Raw genomic sequence first — 12,214 nt, 5'->3', positions numbered from 1 at the left:
AAAAGAGAGTTTCTTGGGCCAAGAAACTTGAGCAATGGACATTAGACTGGTGGAAATCTGTCCTTTGGTCTGATAACTCTGCCTTCTCTTTGTGAGACGTAGAGTAGGTGAACGGATGATCTCTGTTTGTGTGGTTCCCACCGTGAAGCATGGAGGAGGAGGTGTGATAGTGTGGGGGTGCTTTGCTGGTGACACTGTCAGTGATTTATTAGGAATTCAAGGCACACTTAACCAACACGGCTACCACAGCATTCTGCAGCGATACGCCATCCCATCTGGTTTACGCTTAGTGGGACTATGACCCAACACACCTCCAGGCTGTGTAAGGGCTATTTGACCAAGAAGGAGAGTGATGGAGTGCTGCATCAGATGACCTGACCTCAACCCAATTGAGAAGGTTTGGGATGAGTTGGTATTGGTATTATTTTGGTATTCTGAAGGTTGAAATGACGTGGAAACAACATTGTATCAACCTGTTTTTTCCCAGTGCGATGCCCATTATCATACTATAATAACATGATGACAGCTTGTAGCAATATTAATCTACTGTTATGAGGAATAATTAGTTAAGTAATTCTCACACTGTCTTTACAACTTTTCCTCAGGGTTTGTGTTGTAAATGGGAAATGTATTCTCCATCAATTTACCTGATAAAACATATAGAATAAATAGAACAACAGGATTGTATCATAGCAGAACATCTCAATATGGCCTAACAGGTGATTGGTCCTCCCAGTGAGGAGGAGCTCATGCAAAACTCTCCAGTCCTCCATCTTTATTTACGTCTCTGTTGTAGGAGAAATCTGCTGAGGACTGTCTCAACTACCTTCAGAGAACTACACATATCACCATGTTTCCTACCACAGCAGTATTCTTACTGACAGTCTATCTAACAGGTGAGGAAACAGTATGTTTAATTTGACTGTTTATCAAATAAACAAGTTCACAACAGGTTTTAGTTTCAACTTCAACAACATCTCTGTTTTCTATTTCCACAGGTGTTCATGGTCAGACACTGACTGAGTCTGGACCAGTAGTTAAAAAGCCTGGAGAATCCCACAAACTGACCTGTACAGCTTCTGGGTTCACATTCAGTAGCTATTATATGGGCTGGATCAGACAAGCTAAAGGGAAAAAGTTTGAGTGGATTGGTCATATTCTTGGTGGTACTACTTATTACTCCCAGTCATTTCAGGGTAGATTCACCCTCTCCAGGGAAGACTCCAGCAGTAAGCTGTACCTACAGATGAACAGCCTGAAGAGTGAGGACACAGCAGTGTATTACTGTGCCCGGTACACACAGTAAGAGAGCGTGGTGGGAGAGCTGTACAAAAACCACTTCCCCATGGAGCACAGACAACCTCATTTATTACTGATGAATGGTTTAATAGCACAAGCTCAGCCATACCTTAAAAAAACACACATAGTGTAGATAATGTATACAATTAATAATAATAATGATTAGGTGTGTGCTGATATTTGTCCTATTCCACACATGTTCAGGTGTGTATTATACACATGTGTGAATTGTAAATGTATTTCTTTGCATATCCCACTCCCCCCTGAGACACCCTCAGAGAGTGGAGTCATAGTCAGGATTACCAATAGTAAGCAGGCACCCATGTCATTTGTGTCCCATAAAGAATGTTTAATCATTCTAAGGAGTTGCTACATATCTACCATATCTCCAATAAGTGTAGTACCAAAACGGATAAATTAACAGATCATTTCGAACAGATGGCTTCAATGTCATTTTAAGGGGTAAAATGTACAAGCAGCCAGATAGGATAGTCACAAATTCTGACCAAATTTACTGAACATATCAGTATAAACTGACTACTTAATCGTCCATACTTAGAGTATGGAAGAAACATATTTACAGTTACCTTTGTCATAATTATTATGCTTTAAGTCACACAGAATCAACATATTTTCCATAATTTGGTCAAACTGTATGAGAAGTAAGTATTCATGCATCCATTCCATAGTCTAAGGGTTCATGTTTGATAATCTATTCCGTTCCACACCGGCCCTGCTCTCCTTTTCTCAGTGGTGTCTGTTTCTCTCACACACCCCACACCTCTTTCTTCCCCTCTGTGACCCTCACAGCTGTGTGGCACCACGCTTGGTGAACTCCTGTCTGTCCCCTGGGTGTTTCAGGGTCCCAGTTTAGCATCTCTGATGATTCAGATAGACAGTTAAAGCAGTTAAGTAGCCCAGGGACTGTAGGGACTGTTTATATACACTTTCATGATCTAATTCTCACTACCTTGTTTCAGCTGAGGAGAAACTGACTTTTGCATCACGTGAACCACGTGAACACGACTGGCATTTGGTTTGAATAAATGGTGAGAATGATCAAAGAATCTGACAATTTAATCACTGTTTCATTTATATGATATACCTTGTTAACAGTTGTATTAATTATATGATTTAATATTTTCAGTCAATCACTGATACTCATCACACAATGTTATTGACAGACCATATTCATGGTTTGTGTTGATAATAAAGATAACACACTTTTCAAGAATTGCATTGAACAATGAGTCCTTAATGAAAATAACAAATTTGGGCACCTCCAACTAAATACTTTATTATGTCTTCATTATAATTGTTTATAGGGAAGAGAGTTTAAGAATGTGTTTTATAAGGCATGTCTATCAAGATGAGTGTTGGGTGCAATAGTTCAAAGCTACCCAAGCATGACTTCCATGCAGGATGCACCTGCACTCTGATAAAGCCATTTCCCTGTTATAGTATCTTGATGATTAACCTTACAACAGGACCAATGTACAGTATCATTGTACAAGTGCAGTAACATATAAGAAAACAACAGTGATCTACTGCAGATGTGGGAGAAAATGAAAAACGATCATTTCAAAAAGTAATTGAGCGAAGTTTAGCCATCTATTGGTTTGTTGATGGTTGCATTTTAGGGTACAGTACCTCAGGATGTGAATTATTCATTATTATTGTTATTTTGTTATTTAGGTTTACGTGTTGTTTAAAAAACATTTGTAAGGTATTTTCTGAATTTATTGAACAGACAGAGAAAGAGGATAACAGTGATGAAAGGTTGTGTCAAGGGCAATAGGTCGGATTCAAAACTTTTCAGAAAACGTATGAGACAACATACTGCAATTTCTTACAGGGGCCACTTGTATGAATGTGTTTGTTATATTATGGTGGGAAATATACAAATGTAATATGATTTCATATAAATTATTTCAGGATTCTTCTCAATACATTAAACATAATGTTCATATGAGAGGTGAAAAAAAATACTTTACTGTTTAAACAACACAGAACATTTTTGCTGATTGACAATGATTGACGATGTCTGACTTTGTCTTAGAATTAATTGCCTTGAAACCCCATTTATATGCATGTGACATGCTACCACACATCCATGGATGTCATGCAAATTCTGTCTCCCAAGTCTGTGTACTTTTGGGATGTTTCCTACTATCGGTGAATTGTCTTCCATCCTGAAAAGATGACAGGAAAACTACATCTCCTCCTGGTCTTGCTGGGCCTCTGTAGTATGTACTCAATAATCTAGCAATTTATTGGAACAAAGTATTTTACGTATAGAGATAATTATAATATCCATTGAGTTAACATATTTGTGATCTATTGTCTTCATTCTCTTTTCTCTATTAGGGGTATGTGGTCAAAGTATTGAGGCCATTCCCTCGAATCCAGTCCTGATAAAGCCTGCAGAACGTCTCAGCCTCTCCAGTAAGGGATCTGCCTTTACCTTTAGTAGCTACAACATGGCAAGGATACATCAACCTGCAGGAAGATCACTTGAATGGATAGGCATTAATGCTAGTTGAACTGCATACGCAAAAAGTGTTGAAGGACGGATAGAAGTCACCAGAGACAATTCTAACAGCATGGTGTATCTGAAACTGTCTGGTCTGAGAACAGAGGACTCTGCTGTGTATTACTGTGCAAGAGAGACACAGTGGTGTGAGGGAGTGGAGGATCTGTACAAAAACCCCTCAGAGTCAACAGAGGGCAGTAGAGGATCAGTACAGCAGAGTAATGTCTACTGAAGTATAATATTCCCCGAAGAGCCAAAATAACAGAAGTACTTGTACATCAAGACAATGTACACATTTCTCTGAGGAAAGATAATGAACATTAAATTATCTGGCAACAGCTCTGGTGGACCTTCCTGCAGTCAGCATACCAATTGCAGGCTCCATCAAAATTTGAGACATCTCTGGCATTGTGTTGTTTGACAAAACTGCACATTTTAGAGTGGCCTTTTATTGTCCACAGCACAAGGTGTAGCTTTGTAATGATCATGCTGTTTAATCAGCTTCTTGATATTCCACAACTGTCAGGTGGATGGATTATCTTGGCAAAGGAGAAATGCTCACTAACATGGATGTAAACAAATTTCTGCACAACATTTGAGAGCAATAAGCTTTTTGTGTGTATGGAACCTTTCTGGGATCTTTTATTTCAGCTCATGAAGCACGGGACCAACACTTAACATACTCCTGTTCAATATATAGATAGAGACAGGCTGTGGAACTCTGCAAACAGCGGGGATAGACATCCTTATACTTTAAATAAATGTCCCGAACATCAGAAACATTGTCTATGCTTCATGAATCGTCTCTCTGAGTTTTTCCTTATGTTGTGACCTGTGTTCTCTTCAGAAAGAGCAGAAAATACATTAAACACGCACAAGTCATTGTGTATTTGGGTCATCTTCTACAATGACAAGGATTTCGCTCTGTCCCTAATCTAACACAACTGAATCAAAACAGCTGCCCATATCGACCTTGGCTGTCATTTGAGCATTTGAGCATTTGCCAACTTTGACTTAGCACTTAACAGTGACTTAACAGTAAGGGACATTGAATTGTGAAAAAGCATTTTATTGATATTGTGATATTTGACAACATTCAATATAGTAATACTATGTGTAGCTAATGTACGACTTTCATTTGTAGTTGTGTTACTCAAATTGAAATAATAGTGCAACGATTCTGTAAAATCACACATAAATATTAGCTGACCATGGATTCTGCAGGAAGGTTTTTGACAGGGTAAAGTAAAAACTATGTTGAATGCCAAGGTCAAAGACCACCAAGCAGTGTTCCACCAAGACCTCTCTTAGAAAGAGTAGTGATGGGCATAAGGAAAGTAAATCAGTATTATTCTGCACACTCTGCATTGATGCATACAATCCATGGTCTCTTCATAGGCTATATGATTATACATTCTTACATTTATGAGGCAATCAGTAGAGCTTACTAAATGGTAAGAAATACATTTGACTGTCCCATGTGACACCAAGTTAACCATGAATGTACCCATCCAGACAACAACTGTGGTCCTGTTTTAAGGCACTGAGCAGAGGAACTGGCTGGTATTTTCTCTTTTCTCTTTCACTCCTCTTTGGATCAACAACATGCACCTACTGTATGCTATGAAAAAGCTCTACTTTAGTACCCATCTCCAATTCAACAAACCCATCTCTGCTAAATGACTACAGGCCTGTAGCATTAACGTCCCTGGCTATTAAGTTTAGTATTATTCATGTGTACTGACTCTCCTTTCTGACCCTTTCCTCTCCCCCTGGGGCGTCCTCCTGAACTCGGCCGGTGGTCGGAACTGCGGCTGCGGCCAGAACTTAGGGGGCGGTAGCTTTCGGCATCATAACTATTAGAATATGATGACAATCCTTCATAAGGCATGTTTGTGTCACAAAGAAAATGACCAAAATATAGACAGAGGTGAAAAAGGCCAGGCCACAGAGGGTCACCGCCACAGCAGCCGTGTTGGTCCTGTAAACATGACCACTGCACCGCCCCCTTCAGGTCCCTCTTCGCCATCCTCTTTCTCACCTGAGAAGTGAAAAACAAGGACATATAAAGGGGAATTAAGGGTTTTGTACTTTTCTGATTTCAATGTCACTAAAATGTCAGTTTAACTGGTCACATTTTACTCACGCTAGACCAACAATAACTGCAGAAAGTGCATTGTATAACTCTCGAATTACACAATGGCGGTTGTGTGACCTAAAAAGTCTCATCCCTGATTGGACTAAAACTCTTCAACCTATAACAAAGTGCCTAGGTAGATTGGAGCCATCATTGTACTCACACAGCTCACCATGAAAACCATCTTATTTCTGAGTACTTTGTTATGACATGATCCAATCAATGTCAGCCATCTTACCTGATAAGAGCAGAGCAGGGCCAGGAGCCCTAGGAAGAGGCAGTTGCAGAACATGGTGTTAAACACAGAGCAACAGAAGTAGTCTTTAATCTGGACTCCTATGTGTCCTAGAGCCTGTTGCTGTTGTGGCTGTCGGGGTCGTCTGGGCCGGCCTGAGCGTCCATGGTCTCCCTTCTCTTCCTCTTCCTCTTCTTCTCCCTCCTCTTCAACATCACCATAGTGATCCATCTCTATGTCAGCTTCACCAAAACTGCACTTCAGGCATATCAAAATAAAATCCTTCCTCCATGACTGTCCAAATGACATTAACGTTGAGCTGAACTAAAGGTTTCACCAGGTATCTCTCCAATTCCCTCTCCCTCTCATACACTGTATACCATGTATCTCATACACTTGATGCTTAACGTCTGTAACATGCGGTGTGAACTAGCTACACTTTCCTAAGTAGAGACTGTATATCCCTCCTTCAACCACAGCACCATCCTCTCTCACTTAACACTATCTCTTGCTGCACTAGATTTGCAGAATGGTTTAATGTTCAAAATCTCTGTGGTGAATGACACATCGAGCTAACTAACTATCTGACCTAGAATATCTGACCCTGAATTCTGTGGTAGGTCAAAACCACCACCTACCCAACAGCAGCACTATCTCCTGATGTAATAGACAGCTTCTTTATTAACACTATCTTAGTCTCTCACAGTCTGTGGTCCCCACGGGGGGAAAAACTCTAAATCCTCCATGATCACTGTACAACAGCATTGTTGAGTTAGTCATGTATGTTTGCATGGAAATCTGTACAAAATAAGCATTTTTTCCGGATCCTAGGCTGATGTCTCAATATTGACTCCTGTTTACTCTGTCAATAAAAGACGGAGCATATGCAAATAATCCCCTCTGATAATAACTGTATATCAATGACCAGCTCTGAGGGGCAGCCACACACACACACAGACACAACACTTTCATCACTGCAACCACCCTGTCTGTCAGTACCCAGCAGACATCGTCTTCCATTCAACAGAGAAACATGTTTCTTACATCTCTCCTCCTCCTGGCCTTCCTGCCATGTAAGTGGGGGGATTTTTATCTCTTCAAATACAGGGTACAAAACAAGATTGGACATTAAATCCAGTAAATAAGGTTGTTCTTGCCCATGTGTTAATTTTTGTATAAAGACGTAGATGGTTGGAAAAAGTAATTTATTCTCTTTCGTCAGGTTAAGTTTCCTGTCTTGTCTCTCTCTTCTCCCTGCTCTCATTCAGATCTACACAGCATTAGTTTGACCTCCTCCCCTGCTCAACTCAAACCTCATGGAGAGCCAGTGAAACTATCTTGCCAAGTCTCTGGTTATGCCCTGACAGACTATGGTACAGGTTGGATACGACATCAGGCAGGGAAAACACTGGAGTGGATTGGGATCATCTGGGGTGGTGGATCCATCAACTCTGGAGCCTCTTTTAAGAGCAGATTCACCATCTCCAGAGACAGTAGTAATGTACTGTACTTAGACATCACCAGTCTGCAGGCTGAGGACACAGCTGTGTATTATTGTGCTCGGTAGTCACAGTGATACAAACCAGCACTAGACCTGTACAAAAACTCACCAACCAATAAAGTTAAACGGTTGGAGTTATATGTACCCACCAGAAGTGGGCGATCTTAGCCTTTACATGAAATAAATCCTACTATGATGTGATGACTGTATGAACTAGATGTAGTATCAGTCACAAGTCATAACATAGGACTACTGTAGGATATGAACAGATATAGGTATAACTCAATACCCTCACTATTAAACATGTGTTAATATCAGTGGTGGAAAAAGTACCCAATTGACATACTTCAGTACAAGTATAGACATAGAAAATGACTTGAGTAAAAGGGAAATAATACTTGAGTAAAAGTCCAAAAGTATTTGGTTTTAAATATACTTAAGTATTAAAAGTAAATGTAATTGCTCAAATATACTTACGTATCAAAAGTAAAAGTAAAATAATAAATAATTTCAAATTCCTTATTATGCAAACCAGATGGCACGATTTTCTTGTTTTTTTTGTTTACGGATAGCCAGCGGCACACTCCAACACTACAAATGAAGCATGTGTGTTTAGTGAGTCCGCCAGATCAGAGGCAGTAGGGATGACCAGGGGTATTCTCTTGATAAGGGCGTGAATTGGATTATTTTCCTGTCCAGCTAAGCATTCAAAATGTAATTAAATTTCTGGATGTCAGGGAAAATGTATGGAGTAAATATGACATTATTTTCTGTAGTGAATTAAAAGTAAAAGTACTCAAAAATATGAATAGTAAAGTACAGATACCCCCCCAAATTACTTAAGTAGTACTTTAAAGTATTTTTACTTAAGTACTTTGTACCATTAATTAAAATGTTATTCAACAAATACATATTCTGGGATTGATTCAGAGGTTGTTTCAGAAGTATGCCCCTTTATCATGCTATAACAACATGATGGCAGCATGTAATATTACTTATATGTAATATTACTTTCCTGTCATGAGTAATAATTTGTACATTAATTCTGAAACTGTCCATACAACTCCTCCTCAGGTTTGTGATGTAATGGAAATGTATTGTACATCAATTTACCTGGTAAAATAGATATATAGACACACAAACAGCAGGATTTATTCTTCATAACAGAGCATCTCAAGATGACCTCATACCAGGTGATCTGTGGGTATCTATCAAAGCCTCTTGTGATTGGTCCTCCCAGTAAGAAGGAGCTCATGCAAAACATTCTAGTCCTCCATCTTTATTAATGTCTCTGTTGAAGAAGGATTCTGCTGTAGACTCTCAACTACCATTAGAGAACTAAACAGATCACCATGTTTCCTACCACAGGAATACTCTTACTGACAGTCTATCTAACAGGTGAGGAAACAGTATGTTTATTTATACTGTTTATCAAATAAACAAGTTGACATCAGGTTTTAGTTTCAACTTCAACAACATCTCTGCTTTCTATTTCCACAGGTGTTCATGGTCAGACACTGACTGAGTCTGGACCAGTGGTTAAAACGCCCGGAGAATCCCACAAACTGACCTGTACAGCCACTGGGTTCACATTCAGTAGCTATGGAATGAACTGGATCAGACAGGCTCCTGGGAAAGGACTGGAGTGGATTGCTTATAGTTATAGTACTACTACATATTATTCCCAGTCAGTCCAGGGTAGATTCACCATCTCCAGAGATGACTCCAGCAGTAAACTGTACCTACAGATGAACAGCCTGAAGAGTGAGGACACAGCAGTGTATTACTGTGCTAGAGAGTCACAGTGGTAAAACTAATGGGAGCAGCCGTACAAAAACCACTTCCCATTCAGCACAGACAATCTTATTTATTTCTGATGGACGTTAATAGCAATATGTTTACAAGCACCGCAATACATACGTTTTGACAATAATAACTTGATACATATAGTATAGGATTACCAATAATGAGAAAACAATGTTTAACCATTCTAGAGTGTAGTGATAGAAACTGACACATTATAAAAACTTTACCACCATTTGCACTGATATTCCCAGTGCTTTTATACTGATTATCTTCATTATGCAAATATAATCTCACCCCTCGCTTCCTCTCACTCTCCGTTATATAATGCTATTTGTCTGTCTGTCATTCATTAGAAGAAAAGGTTCCAAAAGGATTCTTCATCTGTCCACATATTAGAACCCTTTTGGGTTCCATATAGAACCCTCTGTGAAAATAGTCCTACATGGAACCAAAAAGGGTTCTTACAATGATTCTCCTATGGAGACAGCCAACTAACCCGTTTAGGTTCTAGATAGCTCCTTTTTTTCTAAGTGTTAGTATGTCTCTCTGAGTCCTGGAGAGTAGAGAAGAGCAGCTCCCACCAGTTCAGCTTCAACACAAACCATGTTCCCTGACTCTTTACTGTTGCTGCTGGCAGCTGTATCCTGTGAGGACCTGACTGTAGTCTGATCAGTATAACTTGTGTTGCTGTGATACTGATGTGACTCCTTGATTGATCTGACCTGTCATTCCTCTCCCTCCTCAGGTGTCCACTGTCAGGTCGTACTCACACAGGCTGAGCAGTCAGTCCAGGGGACCCCTGCAGGATCCCTCAAACTCACATGTGCCTGTAGTGGATTTACTATAAGCAGTACTTGAAGGCACTGGATCCGCCAGGCACATGGAAAAGGACTTGAATGGATAATTTACTATCATTCAGACTGAAGTAAGAGCATTGCCCAGGTAGTACAGGATCGATTCACAGCATCGAAGGACAGCACTAATTCTATCTGTTCATGAGTCAGTTGGAGCCAGAGGATTCTGCAGTGTATTACTGTGCTAGAGATTCACTATGGTTAAACTAATGAGAATAGCTGTACAAAAACCATCTGGTAGAGAAAGGAAGGACGTGCACAAACACACAGACACACGTATAGTATGACCAGTAGACTATGTCAAGGGGATACATGAGGAACAATTCTAAAGATGTATCAAATAATAACACAATGATACACCTGTTAAATACATGGTGCTAGTGTTGTTGATGCACCAACAGGGGACACTCTCTCTCCATATGAATAAAATAAAGACCAGTACTGATGAAGGGTCTGAAAATTAGTCTTATTACAAGAAAAAAGTATAATATGGATGTTGATTCATAATGCTTTAGTTTGTCAAAACAAAAGTAGTGTCTTAAATATGTTTCATCCACCACAAGTATGAACTAATGCTGTAAATGTAGCGTTTCATAATTACCCCACCCTCCTATTCAAAAAGATAACCTAAAGAGGGTCTCTGAGTTTTCAGAGTGTAAAGATTGTGTTCGGTAATAGTGGGAGATGGTCCTGTGGTGTCTCATACCGTTTTATATATCCCCTCCCCCTTTACGTCAATGCAAACCTGGTTCTCTCCCTACTTAAACCGAATATGGCTGCCTGTGTCTGTCCTCGTACGTCCCTCTGAGTCCTGGAGAGTAGAGAAGAGCAGCTCCCACCAGTTCAGCTTCAACACAAACCATGTTCCCTGACTCTCTACTGCTGATGCTGGCAGCTGCCTCCTGTGAGTCTCTCTGGGTTTGGAGGAAAAACAAAGCAAATAACTACTATAATTTATATAGTGTAACATGTTGCTATTTTGTGTATTTAATATTGTTCATTAATTTATTTCCCAGGTGTACAGAGTTATGAACTCTCTCAGCCAGCATCTATGACTGTCCTGCCAGGTCAACCACTGACCATCTCCTGTAAGGTCTCATATTCAGTTACTAACACTTGGACATCTTGGATCCGACAGCCTGCAGGGAAAGCACTGGAGTGGATTGGAAATGTATATTCTGGAAACACAGAATACAAGGATTCACTGAAGAACAAGTTCAGCCTCTCAGTAGACTCTAGCAGTAATACCGTGTTTTTAAAAGGGCAGAACCTTCAGACTGAAGACACAGCTGTGTATTATTGTGCCTACCCTCACAGTGATACAAACCAGCACAAGAGCTGTACAAAAACCAACCTCTTGGGATATGCTGTACAGAAAATGGAAGCTGAAGACCAGACGTAATTCTACTCAGTTCCACTCAGATCATACAAAAATATGTTTTATCCATAAAATACTCAATGAGAAAGTTTAGTCAATCTCCTTTATTTTTTACCTTTATTTAACTAGGCAAGTCAGTTGAGAACAAATTCTTATTTTCAATGACGGCCTAGGAACAGTGGGTTAACTGCCTTGTTCAGGGGCAGAAGGACAGATATTTACCTTGTCAGCTCAGGGATTCGATCGTGCAACCTTTCGGTTACTAGTCCAACGCTCTAACCACGAGGCTACCTGCCGTCCTTTGTTAATAAATTAGAGGTGAACTGGTCAATATACCAAATGCCCCTAAAATAACGGTGGACAACTTATGCTAAATTGTGATACAAAATATTGACTAGCCTTACCACTAGGTTCTGTAACAATACATGGTGTAACATACCACAATTACTGAAATTATACAACATTATGACA

The 12,214-nt window shown here is 39.8% G+C and overlaps 1 long non-coding RNA gene across 1 annotated transcript; it reads right to left on the bottom strand.

The window, feature by feature from the left end:
- Positions 1-4,442: 4,442 nt before the first annotated feature.
- Positions 4,443-7,241, bottom strand: LOC139574072 (uncharacterized). The gene is made up of 2 exons (XR_011674715.1): positions 6,208-7,241; positions 4,443-5,873 (listed from the first exon to the last, which is right to left on the bottom strand). It is a non-coding gene; the product is annotated as an uncharacterized lncRNA (long non-coding RNA).
- Positions 7,242-12,214: the final 4,973 nt, after the last annotated feature.

This window comes from Salvelinus alpinus, chromosome 1 (assembly GCF_045679555.1).
Source record: "Salvelinus alpinus chromosome 1, SLU_Salpinus.1, whole genome shotgun sequence".
NCBI classification, from domain to species: Eukaryota; Metazoa; Chordata; class Actinopteri; order Salmoniformes; family Salmonidae; genus Salvelinus; species Salvelinus alpinus.
Note: the sequence above shows the minus strand (reverse complement) of the source record. Positions and strands in the feature narration are given on the sequence as shown.